Source organism: Entelurus aequoreus, linkage group LG10 (assembly GCF_033978785.1).
Source record: "Entelurus aequoreus isolate RoL-2023_Sb linkage group LG10, RoL_Eaeq_v1.1, whole genome shotgun sequence".
Lineage (NCBI taxonomy): Eukaryota > Metazoa > Chordata > Actinopteri > Syngnathiformes > Syngnathidae > Entelurus > Entelurus aequoreus.
This window is the reverse complement of record NC_084740.1, coordinates 10,500,260-10,519,747: the sequence shown is the minus strand read 5'-3', so window position 1 is coordinate 10,519,747 and position 19,488 is coordinate 10,500,260. Positions and strand designations below refer to the sequence as shown.

The 19,488-nt window shown below is 39.8% G+C and overlaps 1 protein-coding gene and 1 pseudogene across 15 annotated transcripts in view; one reads left to right on the top strand and one right to left on the bottom strand.

The window, feature by feature from the left end:
• LOC133658238 (von Willebrand factor A domain-containing protein 5A-like) overlaps window positions 1-7,317 on the bottom strand; it is a 58,372-nt gene extending 51,055 nt beyond the window's left edge. For 12 of the 15 annotated variants that reach the window (XM_062060038.1, XM_062060049.1, XM_062060047.1 and 9 more), the window contains exons 1-4: window positions 7,220-7,271; window positions 6,923-6,987; window positions 6,698-6,834; window positions 2,704-2,822 (exon numbers count right to left, since the gene is read on the bottom strand). The gene's annotated coding sequence lies outside the window, so the exon portion shown is untranslated. Of the gene's footprint in view, window positions 1-2,703; window positions 2,823-6,697; window positions 6,835-6,922; window positions 6,988-7,219 lie in introns of all 15 variants that reach the window. The other 3 variants (XM_062060057.1, XM_062060056.1, XM_062060040.1) reach the window with 3 other exon arrangements.
• On the top strand, window positions 173-18,684 carry LOC133659109 (sodium- and chloride-dependent GABA transporter 2-like; annotated as a pseudogene).
• The last annotated feature ends 804 nt before the right edge of the window (window positions 18,685-19,488 follow it).

The following is a 19,488-nucleotide window of genomic DNA, read 5'->3' as shown; positions in this document are numbered from 1 at the left end:
AAGTATATGAAATGTTGCAGCCCATTCTCAGCAAGGAGATTATTTACATTTCCAGTGGGAACTAATGAACTGTTTGGTAGGTTGCTCATTAAGTGACAAACGCCTCAACGATTAAGAATTTAAACCTGGACAGCCAGTGTGGACGCTTGTGTTCACATTGAGACTTTTGGGAATGTGGAGGAAAAAGCGTGGCATGAAACGACGCCAAAATGAGTTGGAGGAAAGAGGACACTGGGGCAGCAAGGTGGAGTTCCTCCTGGCTGTTGCCGGAAACATAGTCGGCTTGGGCAACGTGTGGAGATTTCCTTACTTGTGCTACAAAAATGGTGGCGGTAAGCCTCCCGCAGAACATCTTCTCTTCCAAATATTGCACATAAGTATTTGTTAACATTCAGGTGCATTCCTGGTGCCGTATCTGTTTGTGGTGACGTGTGGCGTACAGCTCTTTCTTTTGGAGACCGCCGTAGGATCCCTACCAGGAGGGAGGGATCACCTGCTGGAGGAAGCTGTGTCCACTGGCTGAAGGTGTGTAACACTCTCATTGTGTACAAACCATTCAAACTTGCTTTTATACTGTATATCAGTGTTTTTCAACTACTGTGCCGCGGCACACTAGTGTACCGTGAGATATTGTCTGGTGTGCCGTGGGAGATTATGTAATTTCACCTAATTGGGTTAAAAATAGTTTTAGCAAACTAGTAATTATAATCCGCAAATGTGACGTTGAGTGTCTGTGCTGTCTAGAGATCGGCAGAGTAACCGTGTAATACTCTTCCATATCAGTAGGTGGCAGCAGGTAGCTAATTGCTTTGTAGATGTCGGGAACATGGTTTGTCGTGATCACAATATGCAGACGACGGCAGGAGGCAATGTGCAGGTAAAAAGGTATCTAACGCTTAAACCAAAAATAAACAAAAGGCGAGTGCCGCTAAGAAAAGGCATTGAAGCTTAGGGATGACTATGCAAAACGAAGCTAAAACTGAACTGGCTGCAAAGTAAACAAAAACAGAATGAGGGACGACAGCAAAGACTTACAGCATGTGGAGCAGCAGACGGCGTCCACAAAGTACATCCGTACATGACATGACAATCAACAACAAAATAGGAGCGCAAGACAAGAACTAAAACACTACACACAGAAAAACACCAAAAAACTCCAAACATTCCTTGGACAAAGTAAAGGAAGAGTGCAATCACTTGCCGAAACCAGAAAACGTTTCCATCACTGAGCAAATGATCCCTTTTAGGGGCCGCTATCCTTTCAGGCAATTTGGTCCATAGAAGCCATACCCTACTGGCTTAAAGGTGTTTGTCCTTGCCTCTCCAGATGGTTTAATGCTGGACTTTGAAATCTATCAATGAGAGGATACATTTGCTGATGACAGGTTGGGAATTGGGGTAGCAGCAGTCCTGCAGATGGTTGAAACTTTTCCACGTAAAACCGCGACTTCACATGGAACTATAATGAAAAAAATGTGTCGCAAAGCAATGTCGGTTGCCTGATGAAAAACCATTGAAAAGGTACATCTATAAGCCAATGATGATGGTTTCCACTGAGCCTGGGAAAAAGCCTGAAGATGTTAGCACCACATGGACGAAGAAAGACTAAGGCCTGGTTCAAGTGAGGAGACCAGCAAACATAAGGTAATACAATGACGTGGGAGACTGCATGCTGATGGCAGAGTGTTTAATCTACCAGCAAGAACACTGGACATCAAACTGAATCGAGCAAATGACCTGCTGAACTACCTAGAACCTCAACACTTCTTCATGACAGGCTTCTGTCTCCTCCTCTTAGAGGACACCAGCAGCTTAAATGGAGACACCCATTTGTACCTGCTGCATTGGAACTGCTAAATGACTTTAACCAGTCTAACGGCAGTGTAGCAAACTGTGCGGACTACAAATGGAACATGGAATGGCGGGAAAACTCTTCCAGACTCCAGGATTACACCTCTGAGGCCAGTACATCACCACCGGGAATAGGCTTTCCCAGGCCTGCTTGGGTCAGGCTTAATCGCCTTTGTACTGGCGTCAGCCTCTTCCGCTCAACTATGCGCAAATGGGGTATGGCTTCATCTGCGGCAAGTGACTGTGGTGCAGAGGAGCAGACTGCAGACCACATCATAACATACTGTCCCATAAACCGCCATCCTAACGGGAATCGTGGTCTGGCAGCTGTGGACGGGAGCTTGGTCAGTTGGCTGTTAAACAATTGCCCAGCTGTATTGTGGTTACACCTCTAATCAACATCTTTATCCAAATGAAAAAGAAGAAGAAGAAGTTCAAAATAAGTTATTTGTAAACACTATGAGTTTGAACAGTTTCTTAAATTGAATCATATTAGTACATTGTTTGATTGCTTTACTTAATCCATTCCATAATTGTATTCCACATACAGATATACTAAAAGGTTTTAAGTGTTGTACATGCAAACAAATGTTTTAAATAACAATTTTCTCGAAGGTAATATTTCTCCTCGTTTGTTGAGAAGAATTGTTGTAGGTTCTTGGGTAGCAGGTTATAGTTTGCTTTGTGTATAATTTTAGCTGTCTGCAAATTCACTATGTCTTACGCATGCATTGGAACGGAAAAATTAAGAAAACTGAGATACGTGTGTGTGTGTGTGTGTGTGTGTGTGTGTGTGTGTCAGGTATTGGCTATGGAGGGCAGCTGATCAGGCTCTACAGCTGCATGACTTACATCATTATTCTGTCCTGGGCTCTCTTCTATCTGCTGTTCTCCTTTAGCGCTCAGCTGCCCTGGAGCACTTGTGACAACTACTGGAACACAGGTGAGTGCAAACCATCTTAAAGACAGCCCTTTGGAAAAAGAAAAAAAAAAAAAGGTAACATACAGTGTTGTGGTTGTGTACTGCATTGGTGTGGAGTTTATAATAATAATAATAATACCTGGGATTTATATAGCGCTTTTCTAAGTACCCAAAGTCGTTTTGCATGTTAAAAACCCATCATTCATTCACACCTGGTGGTGGTAAGCTACTTTCGTAGCCACAGCTGCCCTGGGGTAGACTGACGGAAGCGTGGCTGCCAATTTGCGCCTACGGCCCCTCCGACCACCACCTATCATTCATTCAACATTCATTCACCGGTGTGAGTGGCACCGGGGGCAAGGGTGAAGTGTCCTGCCCAAGGACACAACGGCATGGTAAGAGGCGGGGAGCGAACCTGCAACCCTCAGGTTTCTGACACGGGCGCTCTACCCACTACGCCATGCCGCCCCAAAAGTTTACTGCATCATACTGTGTTGTAGCAAATATTGCACTACAATTTTAATCACACTTTGAATTTGGACTAATCATGATTAATTACAGGTTACTACTCGCTTACATAATTTAAATTATCTTAAAGAAGACCCCACTATTTAAACACAAACAAAATTTTATTTTCAGAAGGTTATCGGGGAAAATTTTTTGTGTGTGTGTATATATATATATATATATATATATATATATATATATATATATATATATGTATATATGTGTGTATATAAATGTGTGTGTATATATATATATATGTGTATATAAATGTGTGTGTGTATATATATATATATATATATATATATGTATATATATATATATATATATATATATGTATATATATATATATATGTATATATATATATATATATATATACACATACAGTATATATATATATATATATATATATATATATATATACATACAGTATATATATATATATATATATGTATATATGTGTATATAAATGTGTGTGTGTATATATATATATATATATATGTATATATATATATATACACATACAGTATATATATATATATATATATATATATATATACACACATACAGTATATATATATATATATATACACACATACAGTATATATATATATATATATATATATATATATATACACACATACAGTATATATATATATATATATATATATATATATATATATATATATATATATATAAATGTGTATGTGTATATATATATATATACACACAGTATATATCTATATATATATATATATATAGATATATACATACAGACAGTGTATGTATATATATACATACACTTATGTCACACAAATCCGTGATCCACAATGGAAATAGGAGAGAGTGTGGAATCCAATGAGCCAGCTTGTACCTAAGTTACGGTCAAAGCGAAAAAAGATGCGTCCTGCACTGCACTCTAGTCCTTCACTCTCACGTCCTCATCCACAAACTTTCTTCCTGGCTCAAATTAATGGGGTAATCGTCGCTTTCTCGGCCCGAATCGTTCTCGCTGCTGGTGTAAACAATGGGGAAATGTGAGGAGCCTTTCAACCTGTAACGTCACGCTACTTCCGGGACAGGCAAGGCTTTTTTTATCAGTGACTAAAAGTTGCGAACTTTATCGTCGATGTTCTCTACTAAATCCTTTCAGCAAAAATATGGCAATATCGTGAAATGATCAAGTATGACACATAGAATGGATCTGCTATCCCCGTTTAAATAAATAAAAATAATTTCAGTAGGCCTTGAAATTACAACTGCATATGGCATTGATTTTTAACATGTACAAACTTTTAATATATTTATGTGGCAATGTAGGAGATTTGAGAGCGATTTCAGTTGTATAAACTATCACAGGCTTATAATTTTCACATGTAAAATTATTTTACATGTTGCAAATTATCCTCTTTTAGCTGCGTCCATCAAAAATAAAACAATTTGTCTCCAATTTGAACACCCCTCACTGATTATTTTACAACTGTACATCAGAAACACATGGTCTGAATTATAAAGAGTGATGAGCTGAGTTGTACTACAGGGGCCGTATTTATCAAGCTTCTTAGAATTACATTTCATAATGACATTGATTTTGATTCATTATTATTTTTTAAAGAAAGAAACAGCCTACATGGCAGCTTTGTGTGATTAGAGTAAACATTGCTACATTTTCTTGTTACATTTCACCTGTTTGCTCTTTAAATACCACTTTTAATGTTTTTTATTTATTTCGATCATATTTTTTAAAAATGTGCCCTGGGGCCGTTAAAAAATGACCTGCAGGCCGCAAATGGCCCCCGGGCCGCACTTTGGACACCCCTGGCCTACACGAATACAAACATAGAATGATAGTACAAATATAATAAGAAAACAATGTCAACCTCCCAAAGTTGGGTTATGGATATTTATTTATGCCTCCCACCCCCAACCCCCCGCCGCCGTCATCCAACAGAGCCAAACAAGTACTCTGATCAAGGAACCAAATAACGATATTGTTTAAACATTTTGGATGTCTTGCACACCTATACCCTGATCACAAATTCATAGTTTACGCACCTTATTTTAACCACCTCCAGTAACTTTAAGTCATGTTTTTTTTTTCAAATGTAATCTCCTTAATACCTATCACATATTTTGTATTGTGTAAGCATACTTGGCTTTGGATGCTTCCTACCATAAACATAAACGTATCTGTCTTGTAATCTTGTTTGATTACAGATGCTGTGAGTAAAAATGTGTTGACAAGGTCAGCCACGGACGCTGAGGTCACCAAACACGCCATCAGGTGGTTCAACTTGGCGGGGGATCGGGCAACGAGGAGACGAGTCCCGCTTCCACCTCCTCAGGAGGAATAGAGATGTATATGTATAAATAAACAACCTTTTATTGGACTTCTTGTCATTCACCAGTTAGTCATTTTCTGATGTTAGCTGTGCATGGAGCAGCGTTTCCTTGAAGTTGTAGCTTAATAGATTAAATATGTATATTTACTTTTTAAATATATATTATATATATTTACTTTATAGTGTGAATTGACCATTTTCTGTTTCTGCCTATTGACAATATTGTTAGTTTAAAAATACAAGGCAATGCATATGTAAGCCTATATTGCTGTAGTAGGGCTTGGTGAATTTTTTAGTTTCCTATTTTATCCTACAGCAAGAACAGAAGGGATTTTGAAAATAAGATAAAGGGGTCCAAAACGGCCAGATGAGCCAGGGTTTTTATGAGTCCGTTGCTGGTCCGCGGCGGGAGGCTATAGGCTTTGATCTTGGGTGCGGAGTGGATGCAGCGCGCCGCCACGGCGGATCCGCTACCTGCCGCCGTGGCGGATACGTTCCTGAGTGCAAATGGACGCCGATGCTGGTCCGTTTCGCGGTTCCGTTCCGGAAAGCGCGATACCTGCGCGGGGGATCCGCCGCGGAGTGTTTTTGCTGTGTGGGTAGGCAACTAATTTGAAACTGGTGTGGGTGGCTCTATTAGCCCACTGCAGCCACTTGCCGAAATCAACAAGGAATCGAAAATTATTAAATCTGTGACAAAAATAATACCCGCTCTGTCTAAACGATACCGTTTGATCAGCTGCTCGTCATCAAACAAAGCCAGGACATCCTTCCGCTCCCTGAACGTTCGCGCACGTCTCTCTCGCCTCAGTGCCATCCCCTGCTGGCAACTTCTAACCACTTAAGACACCTCTGAAGGTCTCTTAAATATCGTGGAGAGTAGGAGTGATTCTTAGACTTAAGAAAGTTGATAAATAGCTTTTATTCTTAAGTTTGAGAGTAGGACTAAATTTCGCAAATTCTCAGGACTTAAGAGTAAAATGGCACTCTAAGACGCTTGATAAATACGGCCCCAGATGTATTGCAGTAAAAAAAGTGTGTTTGTGTGTTGCAGAGACTGTTTGTGGCTGTGCTTACTGAACAGTTGTACCAGTGTGGTGGCTGGTTTCGCGGTCTTCTCTGTGCTGGGGTTCATGGCTCATGAGCAGGGAGTTCCAATTGCAGAAGTAGCTGAGTCTGGTAAGCTTTCATTTTAAACCTTCCTAAAATGGCACCTAATGATTAAAAAGGAGTGAAAGATAGGGATAAAAATACACAGGTGTTTTAACCACAGTCAAAAAGATATCTTGGATATTCACTCACACGACAGGCACAGCTGTCATGGCGCTCTTCATATCCACAGTTAGCTTCTACACTTAAGATAATGACTGAAAATGTAAATATTTGTTATGTCACAATAATTGTTGTCAATTAGCTAAGTATGTCAAATTAGAAAAAACATTCCAAACACACGACAACAATAGAAAGTTAAGCAACTGTTAGCTTACTATGCTAATATATAGTACACAATTAGCTAAACACACTGCAGAAACTTTGTCTATTTAGGCACATAAGCAAAATTAAGGAGAGGAAATGTGTTTATAATTTGAACAAGCTCACCAAAATTGGACCATAAATGATTAGTAAAGTGAAGGAGAGCTGGTTAGCAAGCGTAGAGTAACATGAGGGTAACCATAAGCACCTTAGTCTTAGTCGCAGCATGGAGCGCTACTGCCTACTGGCGCTGACGAGACGCCGGGCCGCCATCTTGGAGTGGTGATCAGCTCCACTCGGTGCAATTCATTTGGCAGGAGCAATTAACTGTCAGCGCATGTAATTCATCTTACTTCACTGAATACCACTGATTTTCACGCGCTTTTTTGTCATACATGTAGATATGATAAAGGACACATGTTTTGGCGTGTTTTATTATTCATAGTTTGCTTAACAGTAATTGAATATCCTAGTGACGTGCAGTCAGTGGAGGCAGGTGAGGCGGGGCCTCACGTGCCATCATAGAAAGAAAAAAAATGTAAAAAGAAAAAAATAAATTGTTATATGTATCCAGTGATTATACTATAAAGTTATTTTCCATTTAACTTCACCAGTTTTAGATTATTTTTATTCAAAATCTTTGAATTTTCACATTTGCCGTTCAAATACTGAGAAGAGACTTGCTGTGATCAGCAGCCAGTTGAGGCACGTCACTGCGTTGTGCCTCAACATGTATTGCGGACTCGGCTAACTGCTGGCCTGCTGTGCAGTGAGACCGTATTGCTATATGAACTATATTACACATTTCCATAGTTTAGTTAGCTGAGGTATATAATGTACAGTGTATTTTGTCAACAACTGTATGTGTGTAAGTATTTCTTGTGCTGAGCAATCAAAACTGCTGCGAAGACGCACTGAGGCTCGCAGTAATCCCGCCTCCTGGTGGTAGAGAATGCACTCTCGCCGTAGAATGTACCCCCTGACGGGAGTGTTATATCATCTAAAGCCCACGCTTAAACTTTCCACGTGCAAGATTGAATCTATTTAAAAAAGTTATTTAATAAGAAGCCAAACAGTGCAAAAACAATAATGTTCGTGTTGGAGCAGTTGTGAATGACTGCATGGCCACAACATTAGGTACACCTGCAGACTGCAGCACGGATTTCATATTTCATTCATTCACAACTCCTCCAACACGAACATTATTGTTTTTGCTCTTTTTGGCTTCTTATTAAATAACTTTTTAAAATAGATTCAATCTTGCACGTGGAAAGTTTAAGTGTGGGCTTTAGTTGATATAACACTCCCGTCAGGGGGTGCATTCTACGGCGGGGGTGCATTAATCCAGCACAACAGGGGCGCATGGACTTCATTTATAAGTAAAGGTAAGACCATAATAACGTTTTTTTTTATTAAATGTGCTTTTTTGTGTGCTACAGTTTGTATGTGTAAAGTTAAAGTTAAGTTAAAGTACCAATAATTGTCACACACACACTAGGTGTAATGAAATTTGTCCTCTGCATTTGACCCATCCCCTTGATCACCCCCTGAGGGGAGAGGGGAGCAGTGGGCAGCAGCGGCGCCGCTCCCGGGAATAATTTTTGGTGATTTAACCCCCAATTCCAACCTTTGATGCTGTGCCAAGCAGGGAAGAATGCTGGTATGAGCTTTTAAACATAACCCGTTAACTGCTGCCAACAAATGGTGAATAAGATACTCTTTAGGGTTCATATGTTTGTAAATCTGACTGTGATGAAGTCAGTGCCTCACCAGCCATGAACCTCACCGCACGTCACTGGAATATTCTTATATGTTATAAGTGACCAGACGTCCGAGATCAAAACTGGGAATATAATCCCAGAGAAGGGGGAAAAAAAACGGTCCGTTATTTTTAAATTGAAGAAACAATATGATTAGGTTATATATACACATGCGTATATCCTAAATAAACAATGTATGAATACATTAGATGTCTATATATTTTAGGGACCTATAGACTGTATCTCTGTTGCTGCAGCAGCAGAGTTTATTCTGTCTTGACACTTTGTATTGATATTTTGTATTACATTCTTCCCTTAAATGATAATGTTTATAAGGCTGAAACGACGCGTCGACATAGTCGACGTCATCGGTTACGTAAATACGTGGACGCCGTTTTTGTGCGTCGACGCGTCGCATATTTACGTCACACTACCGTCATGGCGGACCGCAAAGCAGACGGTGCGAGCGTGGGGGAAAAAAATCACGCCAAAAGTCGTCAAAAGTGTGGGAGTATTTCAATACACGGCCTAATAATGTTGTTGTATGCACGCTGTGTCGAGCGGAAATGGCATTCATAGCAGCACAACGGCTATGAACGAACATTTGAAAAGAAAACCATCAACTCGTCAACTCGTGAGCATACGTTGTCATCATTACACAAAAACATGAATGTGTGATTTGTATCTGCTAGGGGTGTAACGGTACGTGTTTTGTATTGAACCGTTTCGGTACGAGGCTTTCGGTTCGGTACGGGGGTGTACCGAACGAGTTTCTAAGCTAAAGCTAAAGTCTTAACAAGCTGCTTTGCTCCTTCTGCTTCTGTCTCAGCACGCAGCATTGTCCCACCCACACAACCATCTGATTGGTACACACAAAGCGTTATCAGCCAATCAGCAGTGCGTATTTAAAACGTTACCAGCCAATCAGCAGTGCGTATTCAGAGCGCATGTAGTCAGCGCTTCAGGGTGGAGCAGATAGGTGTTTAGCAGGTGAGCATCAGGCAGAGGACTCTCCCCAAATGATAATAAACACCTCCCAGTCAACTACTAGTAACATCACTATGAGCCCGTTGACCTTCTAGAAACTTAAACTGCAGCTCAGCTCACTCGCAGTCCTGGCTTGAGGTGAAGGCTAATTACCTCTCAGTTTCAGCCACATCGACCCCTTCTGAGCGCCTATTTTCAGCTGCTGGGAATATTGTAAACAAGAAAAGAACCAGAGCATGTACACATGCTAACCTTTCGTCATTACAACTGTTAGTCACTCACTGGAATGAGTAGAATTGGTTATTGTGTACTGTTTTGGACTGGATGTTTATTTTGCACATTTTAAAAGCAATACTTGTTTACTGTGCTCCAGAATATTTAGATTGGCACTTTTTTGTATTGGATGTTTATCTTTATTTTTGCACATTTTAGCAAATAAGCAATACTTTCACTTTTGTTGAAATGTTTACACTGTTGTTACAGAATATTTCGTTTTGCACTTTTTTGTATTGGATGTTTATCTTTATTTTTGCACATTTTAAAGCAAAATAAGCAATACTTTTACTTTTGAAATGCTTATACTATTGCAGAATATTAAGATTTGCACTGGATGTTTACATTTATATTTGCACATTAAAAAGCAAATAAGCTACTTTTAATTTTGTTAAATGTTAAAAGTTTTAAATGTTTACATTGTTACAGAATATTTTGTCATGTTGTTGTCAATGTTGACTGAGTGGCCATACTTCTTTGTTTTTGTAAATAAAAGCCATGCCTTTTGAAAAAACGGGCCTACATTTATTTTTTCATCTTCATTTTAAATTTAAAAAAATAATCGGCAAAGGGAAAAATAATCTATAGATTAATCGAAAAAATAATCTATAGATTAACCGATTAATCGGAAAAAAATTATCTATAGATTAATCGATATAAAAATAATCGTTAGCTGCAACAGTGATTGTTTTATATGTATTTTTATGTATGTTCGCTTTGGATAAAAGCGTCTGCCAAATACTTAAACATAAACATATTTCATTGACAAGCAATTCTATTATGGTCATACTCTTGTTTGCTAGTGGCTACGATTTCAGTACTATTGAAGATCTTTGCTCCTTCTCAACTCTGTGGTTATATTCTTTTCACAAAATACAACCAATAGTACGTTAAATCTTACTTGTGAAAAGTAATCCCCCGGTTCCTATTTTCAACAGTCCGCTCATTTGAGCAGGGAAACGCTGAACACCAGCCCAGCATCTTTGTTTTCTACCTGTCAACTGTCAGTTTAGGCTGCTCGCCGGCTCCTCATCACCACTTCAAGATGGCGGCCAAATTGCTCGCGTCACAGCAGCCAATGCTGCGTCTACTTATAAAGATGTATATGGTTATGTCATTGCAAACACGGCAATCTGTTGCGTCCACTGCAGTTCGCTACCTTATTCATACTTTTTGTCAAGTGATTTTTTTCAAGCAGTGTTGCATGAGGTACCTATACATAACGTTACGTTAGTCAGTGTATCACATACAGTAACGTAACGTTAGACGGCGGTCAGCAGCACAGTGTATTTTAGCCACCTACAAAAAGACAAACATAGTCAAATAAAGGTCAGTTATAATGTATACTATATTAAGAAAATGTGTACATATTGCATAGGGCCCTGACATCTAAGGGGTACAACTCTGTTCATTGTTATGGTCATGTATTTGTTATGTTTTTCATGTGACTGCACACATCAACACACATACAGTATGAGATGAGATAAATGAGATAAGGTAAGAACAGGATAGAAACTGCTGTGGAACTAGTTACAATGCAATATTCCATGGAAATACAATGTTAACACTTTTGTGCAAATAAGTACAGTTGCACTTGTTTTTTCAAATGTGTTTATTCTGTAAAGGAATGAGTTAAATGTTTAAAATTACTGGTTAATAGTGCTATTATGAAGTGCAATGTCAGCACTATTTTTTTCCCTGCAATTTCAAATGCACTTGTTTTAATAAATAAATACAGCATTTTAAAAGCATACACAATCTGTGTAAATATATTAGTCTTTGGTTAAAATGACTTGAAAGGACTTGGGACATGACTTGAGACTTTCCAGTCTTGACTTTGGACTTGACTCGGGACTTGCCTGTCTTGACTCGGGACTTGACTTGAGACTTGAGGGCAAAGACTTGAGACTTACTTGTGACTTGCAAAACAATGACTTGGTCCCACCTCTGGTACTTAGTGAAAAAAGTTTGAGAACCACTCAGTGCATGGCCGTGTTCTTTCCAGGTCCAGGCTTGGCATTCATCGCTTATCCTCAGGCGGTGGCCATGATGCCGTTGCCTCAACTGTGGTCCATCTGCTTCTTCTTCATGATCATTCTCCTGGGCTTGGACACGCAAGTACAGACTTCTCATTAAAGGCACTACTCACCCTTGCAATAGATATGTCCCTCATTTTTTTTCTGTGTAAAGTTTGTTGCCATGGAGGTGGCGATCACATCCGTGGTGGACATGTTTCCCGCAGTGATGCGCCAGGCGGGCAGGCGGGAACGTTTCCTTCTCCTCTTTTGCCTCACATGTTTCTTCTCCCAGCTCATCATGATCACAGATGTGGGGATACATACGCCTTAGACACTTTATTAGGCACACCTGCAAAATCGAATGACATACAAGATTAGTAGATTCCAAATAATCTTTCCTGCTCTCATTCTCAGGGAGGAATGTACATCTTTCAGGTGCTTGACTACTACGCCTGCAATGGAGCCTGCATCCTCTTTCTTTGTGTGTTTGAAACCTTAGCGGTGGGCTGGATATTTGGTAGGTAGACGAGCCCGCCCTGTGTATACTCCCAAACTTCACGTCTTTTTATTAAATCAGTCCAACAAAATACACAATAATACAATTCCAAATTCCAAAACCAAACACGGCCCAGCAACATTCAGAATAGCAATGAACAGAGCAATTGAGAGGATACACAAACATGACACAAAACAATCCAAAATTTGGCAAACAAGAATGAATAACAACAACAGTATAAATACTAATAAGAATTCCAACATAACAGTGATTATAAATCCCTCATTTACATTATCATCATCACAGCCATTTATAAAAAATAAAATCATTTAAAAAATGAATAGTGTCACAGTGGCTTACACTTGCATCGCATCTCATAAGCTTGACACACTGTGTCGAATATTTTCCACAAAGATAAAATAAGTCATATTTTAGGTTCATTTAATAGTTAAAACATATTCCAATATATGACTCACATCTTAAAATAAAACCTATCCGTTTAAAATGGTTGGAAAATAGTATAGTACGGACCTTCAGTATGTTTTAGTTGCATTGTGTGGGTCATACAGAGACACTGTATTTCAGGTTTCATTTCAAAAGGTCACACAAAGGCTGAATCGGATGAAAACCGAAGCAATTTTCCCAGTAACAAACAATACAAAACCAATTAATACTTTAAGACACTCAAAACATTAACACAACACACATACTGTACATATGAATGATGGCTGAAATGGACAAACATTTGATATCACTTTTACCTCGAATAAAAATCTTGTCGGCGAAGACAGTGACGAGTGGAGTGGAAGTTGGGGGGGAAAAAACAAGCATCATTTTTTTTTTGTCCTGTCCAGCTACTCAGGCAAATCATAGCCTTGATGTAGATGCCCATAACGGCTGTACAAATTTACTTTAGAAAATATAAGTGTGGCATTCTTCTCTTGTTGCCTGATTTGTATTTGACTTTGTTAAATGGATTTATATTATTCGGTGCAGCCAGGCCGGCGCAGGAGCAGATAGAAAGAGAAAAAAAGGAAGACAGAGAGGGAAATTGCGGAGACAAGAGGGGGATAAGACAGAGAGACAACAACAACAAGCATTATTAATCCAAAAGTGTTTCTTACCTTGGTTATCAAACTGCTAGTACTGCAACGTGGTGGCTTATTTTGCAGTTGTACTCAAGATAGAGACTACTCACTAATGTGGGAGAGTCCTTGTTTAAAAACTTAATTCTGCAGGATACTAGAAGGAAAAACACATTACAGTCGGCCCTTGTTTATCTTTGCTAATTGGTTTTGGATACACAAATTTCCACAAAGTAGGACTTATTCATCCATCCATTTTCTACCGATTGTCCTTCTCGGGATAGCAGGGGGGCTGGGGCCTATCCCAGCTGCACTCGGGCAAAAGGCAGGGTACACTCTGGACATTATGAATAGACTGCCGTATTTCCTTGAATAGCCGCAGGGGCGTTAATTAATTTAAAACCTCCTGTCACTCCTGCGTTTACCGGAAACCGGCGGGATGGCCGTGCATGCGGTAATTATTTTAAAACCTCTTCTCACTCCGGCGTTTACCAAAAGGAATCCATAAAATTTAGGCGTGCGCTTTGAGTGTGATGTAAGCATACCATCATGAAAAGCACATTTAATTAAAAAAACCGTTATTATGGTCTTACCTGTACTTATAAATGGAGTCCATTTGCAGCTCCTTCTGACCAAAAGCATCGATAACTTGTTTATAGAAGTCTTCATTATTTTCTTTTTTCCGTTTTAAAAGTCTCTGTCTCGATGGAGATATTCCTTTAATTATTACCTCCTGCTTCCATTGAAAGTCCAGTTTAGAAAACTGTTTTATTTTAGATACCGGTATGTAATCCTCCTTGTTAAAAAAAAAAAAATCTCTTGCTGCGTGTGTTCACTTCTTCTGCAGTACCGGAAGTCGCAAGAAGGATCACTAGCGCGGCAGCGCCCTCTACCACCAGGAGGCGGGAGTCATTTAATGACTTATACAGTATTTCACACACGCAGCTACGGTATATTAATAAAACATAGATGCTTACTGTTCTCTTTAACATACTGTACCGGTATTCAATAGCTTGGACCTTAAATCCTACTGAATAGCTCTTTATCTTTTTTCCTTTGTGCGATTGTAAACTACTGAAATCAGCTTCCTCCATTTTGAAAATGAGGACAGATGCGTCACTCGTGACGTAACGAATTTGACCCAGTGGAAGTTCTAGCCATATGCTAAATATTTTGCGAAACGAGTTTGACCCGGTGAAAATTATAGACATGCGATAATAAAATTAATATTTTGCAAAACGAATTTGATCCGGCTTCAATAATAAACCGGCGATAAGGCCAAGCATGCGTTAATTATTTTGAGAAACGAGTTTGACCCGGCAGTAATTCTAGACGTGCGAATACTATATTCCCTGCGCCAATTCAAGGAAATACGGTATGTTCATAGCTAAAGCATAACCTTCTAAAGACACTTTTTCAATATCATGAGAGCCCTCTAGACATGAAATAACACCCTTTAGTCAACTTTACACTCTTTTAATACAATTTAGTTGCCTGAGGCTGTGCCAATCAGCGGCCATGATACGCAACCAATCTGATTGGTTTGATCTCATCTAGTGGCCAATATTAATGTAGTATTCATATTTTTACTTAATTTGATCACTTTTATGCTTGCAAATGCTTAATTTTGGCTAAAAATGTTGTAAAATATGCTTACAAAAATTATCTTTGGTTGTGCGGCGTTGATACAAGATAAACAGGGCAAAAAAAGCAACCTCATCTGCCGAAAAGTGGGGTGTATGAAAATCGAAGTACATCTGTATGCCTTATTGACAATGTAGTTTGATGGCAAAGGAGTAATGACAAGTTAAACGTTGTAGTTCCAATATGGGCACATCTGTATGTGCGGGATGTTACAAAATGACTTCTCCGTACAGGAGCAGAGCGGGTGTATGCCGCCATCGCGGACATGACGGGCGAACGAGCTAATCCTTTCTTCAAAGTCTGCTGGCTCTACCTCACGCCCATTGTGTCACTGGTGAGTGTATCGAAGAACATTTCAACACACAAGCTAATAATTCAGTATTAGATATCTAGCTACAAAAGAAAAAGACCATACTGCATCGTACAGAGAGACATTTTTTTTTTTTTAGGTAGTCACAATATCAACATGGGTTTCATTTTGACAAACATGACATTTTTTCAAAGGGTTGACAAAAGTGTAATTCACCACTATCCCCACTAGGTAGATCTTGTGAGGTTAAAGATTAAGATTAAAGTACCAATGATTGTCACACAATTTGTCCTCTGCATTTGACCCATCCCCTTGGGGAGCAGTGGGCAGCAGCGGCGCCGCGCCCGGGAATCATTTTGGTGATTTAACCCCCAACTCCAACCCTTTGATGCTGAGTGCCAAGCAGGGAGGTAATTCATGTGGGATTCATTATGGCTGTCTACGAGCATTAATTAGTTTCAATTGGAAATACTTTCTAAATCAGGTGACCAAAGTGCGGCCCGCAGCTATTTTTTTAATTTTCATCCTAAAAATACTACTATATACTATTATACTATTACCAACAAAAACATAAAAAATGGAATAAAAGATCACGCAGGTGGCTTGTAACCAGAAAAAGTTGCAATCTTGACCCTAAAAACAAAGCTGCCATGCAGGCTGTTTTATTCTTTAAAACTATCATTGCTCAAAAAATAATGAATTAAAATCAATGTTATGAATTATTGACTGTACTTAAAATAATGTATTTAAAATATTTGGGGCTAAATTATTGCATATTTGGTTTTCTGTGACAAGAAAATGAAACGAACTTTCATAATGGCTCGATCTGAAGTTGATATAGAGCAGTGATTCTCAAACTATGGTACATGTACCAATCACTATACAATAAAGAGACTATGGCCAACTTGGTTTCAGGCGATCTCCTCAATGATTGGTCAAAAGGCACTCACGTGACTACAGGGCGCCATGACTGCCACTAACTTTGAGCTGATGCTTTGTGTTTGCGGTGCTTCATTAGTTTTTCAGTGTGTAAAAATGCCCTGTTGTGCAGCATGGGGATGTGGAGAGCTTTTACAATCTTTTACCCAACAAAGAAAAAGAAAGAAGACAAGTATGGGAAGTGAAGGTTCGCCATTAAAACTGGAGAGCCACAAACTAGCGTCTCGTGCCTGGTAAACACACGGGGGTCTGTGTTTAGTTCAGGAGAGAACACACAGAATAAATTATTACATTTATTAATACATTTAGGAGATTGTTTTACTTTGAATCTCAGTAAAACTAAAATAATGCAATTCGGTAGCAGCAGAAGAGAAAGTTAAACACAAAAACAAATAAACTAACATTGAAAGAGTAAAAGAAACCAGGTTTGGGGTGTAATAATAGATACAATTAACTGGAAATCTCATAAAAAATATACAACAAAGTGGCATGAAATATGTCAATAATGAATAAAGTCAAATATGTTCTGGACCAAAAATCACTATATTCTCTACTGCTTGCCAGTCTTACCATATCTCAGTCATTGTGCAGAAATATGGGGAAATAAATACAAAAGTACACTTATTCACTTAGCATGTTACAAAAAGAAAGATCAGTTAGAATAATACATAATGAGTAATACATACATTGTTTACAAATACATTGGAGGCAGTTGACATACTTCACACACACAAGTCACAATTTGTCTGTGATTGTTGGTCCAAAGCTAATGAAGATTTTGGCAAAATGAGGGTGGTAAGTTATATTTTTGGTTCGGTATATATTTTTTTACGTTTGTTGCGCCGTCACAGGTGTACCTGCAGGTATAACATACTTTTTTGTTTCCCCAGGGAACTTTCATATGTTCACTTGTCGAGTATCAGCCCTTGACTTTTAATCGCTGGTACGTGTACCCTACCTGGGCTCACGTGATGGGCTGGATCCTGGCCCTCTCCTCCATCCTGCTAGTGCCGGGCTGGGCACTGTACAAGCTGAGCACCGCCACTGGAACCCTTAGTCAGGTGGGGCAAGGCTGCATCTGAAAATACCCTGTGAAAGACTTATAGTACTTATTTAAATCAGTATTAAAATGACATTGTGCTTATTTTGCATCCTTCTGTAAAGAGGCAATGGATGAAGATTTGAGCTTACTTTGTGTCCACTTCTTAGCGTCTCCATGAACTGTGCTGGCCCGAACAGCCTGACCACTCACTGACCAGAAAGGAAGAGACGGCACTGCAACCCATCACTGGGGAGGATCTGGAATGACAAAAAAAAAAACCAAGGGAGACAAGCACAATGTATCCCACTGGATATCATCCCATTGAAGTAATGTAAAGGTTACCCATACCTGATACAGTAGAGAAGGGATTCATATGGCCCCACTCCTGGGTGGATCTCATGTGAGAGGAAGGTGGGGGGGTTAATCATCTTGCAATGCAGTCTGCTGAAAATGATGGAGCACACCACTCTTCATAGCAACCGACTGTGTGGTCAAAGTTGGAATTGCCACAAAGCACATTTTAAGACAAGCCATCTGGTGGCCAAAGTGGATAGTGCAACCCCCCCAATTCGTCACGTGTCATGTAAACTGCAAGGAATGGGGCCTCATGAATCCCCTTCCTACTGTACATGTGAAAATTAAGAATGATTAATTTTGTTGAACATTTGAGTCATTATTTTGCAATCACTGAAATTGTAATTCTTCATAAAACAGCTTGATTTTTTTGACACTGAATGTATGACAAAAAATGTTACCTATTTAAGCAAACAAAATGTAAAGTAAAACTGTGGCCTGCACCCACAACACGAGTAACGGAGACAATTTGAGTACAGTGGTATCTCCACTTAAGAGTGTTTTAAAATAAGAGCAGTCTCTTTGCTAATTGTTATGGTTTAAGTTGCATGCATCCCCTCCATTAGTTGACGTAGCAAATGTCAAGAGTGAACCCTATAAAATCTGACCAAAACATTTGGTATTACTTGCTCGCATTTGGTTATAGCTAGAGATTTACATAACTTTGTTTTTCCAACCATAGTAAGGACGAAAATGAGTGTGAGGGACAGTGTTGAGAAGATATTCATTGAAATGATCAAATAAATCATCCATGGTTCTCACCCGGAAAAGGGTGGAGTGCCATCTCTGGGTTGGGGAGGAGATCTTGCCCCAAGTGGAGGAGTTCAAGTACCTCGGAATCTTGTTCAGGAGTGAGGGAAGAGTGGATCGTGAGGTCGACAGGCGTCTTCAGTAATGCGGACGCCGTATCGATCCGTTGTGGTGAAGAAGGAGCTGAGCCGGAAAGCAAAGCTCTCAATTTATCGGTCGGTCTACGTTCCCATCCTCACCTATGGTCATGAGCTTTGGGTTATGACCGAAAGGACAAGATCACGGGTACAAGCGGCCAAAATGAGCTTCCTCCGCCAGGTGGCGGGGCTCCCCCTTAGAGATAGGGTGAGAAGTTCTGTCATCCGGGGGGAGCTCAAAGTAAAGCCGCTGCTCCTCCACATGGAGAGGAGCCAGATGAGGTGGTTCGGGCATCTGGTCAGGATGCCACCCGAATGCCTCCCTAGGGAGGTGTTTAGGGCACGTCCGACCGGTAGGAGGCCACGGGGAAGACCTAGGACACGTTGGGAAGACTATGTCTCCCGGCTGGCTTGGGAACGCCTTGGGATCCCCCGGGAGGAGCTGGATGAAGTGGCTGGGGAGAGGAAAGTCTGGGCTTCCCTGCTTAGGCTGCTGCCCCCGCAACCCGACCTTGGATAAGCGGAGGAAGATGGATGGATGGATGAATGGATATTGCTAACTTGGTGAGGCAATTAGAGCATATCACTGCTAGTAATAAT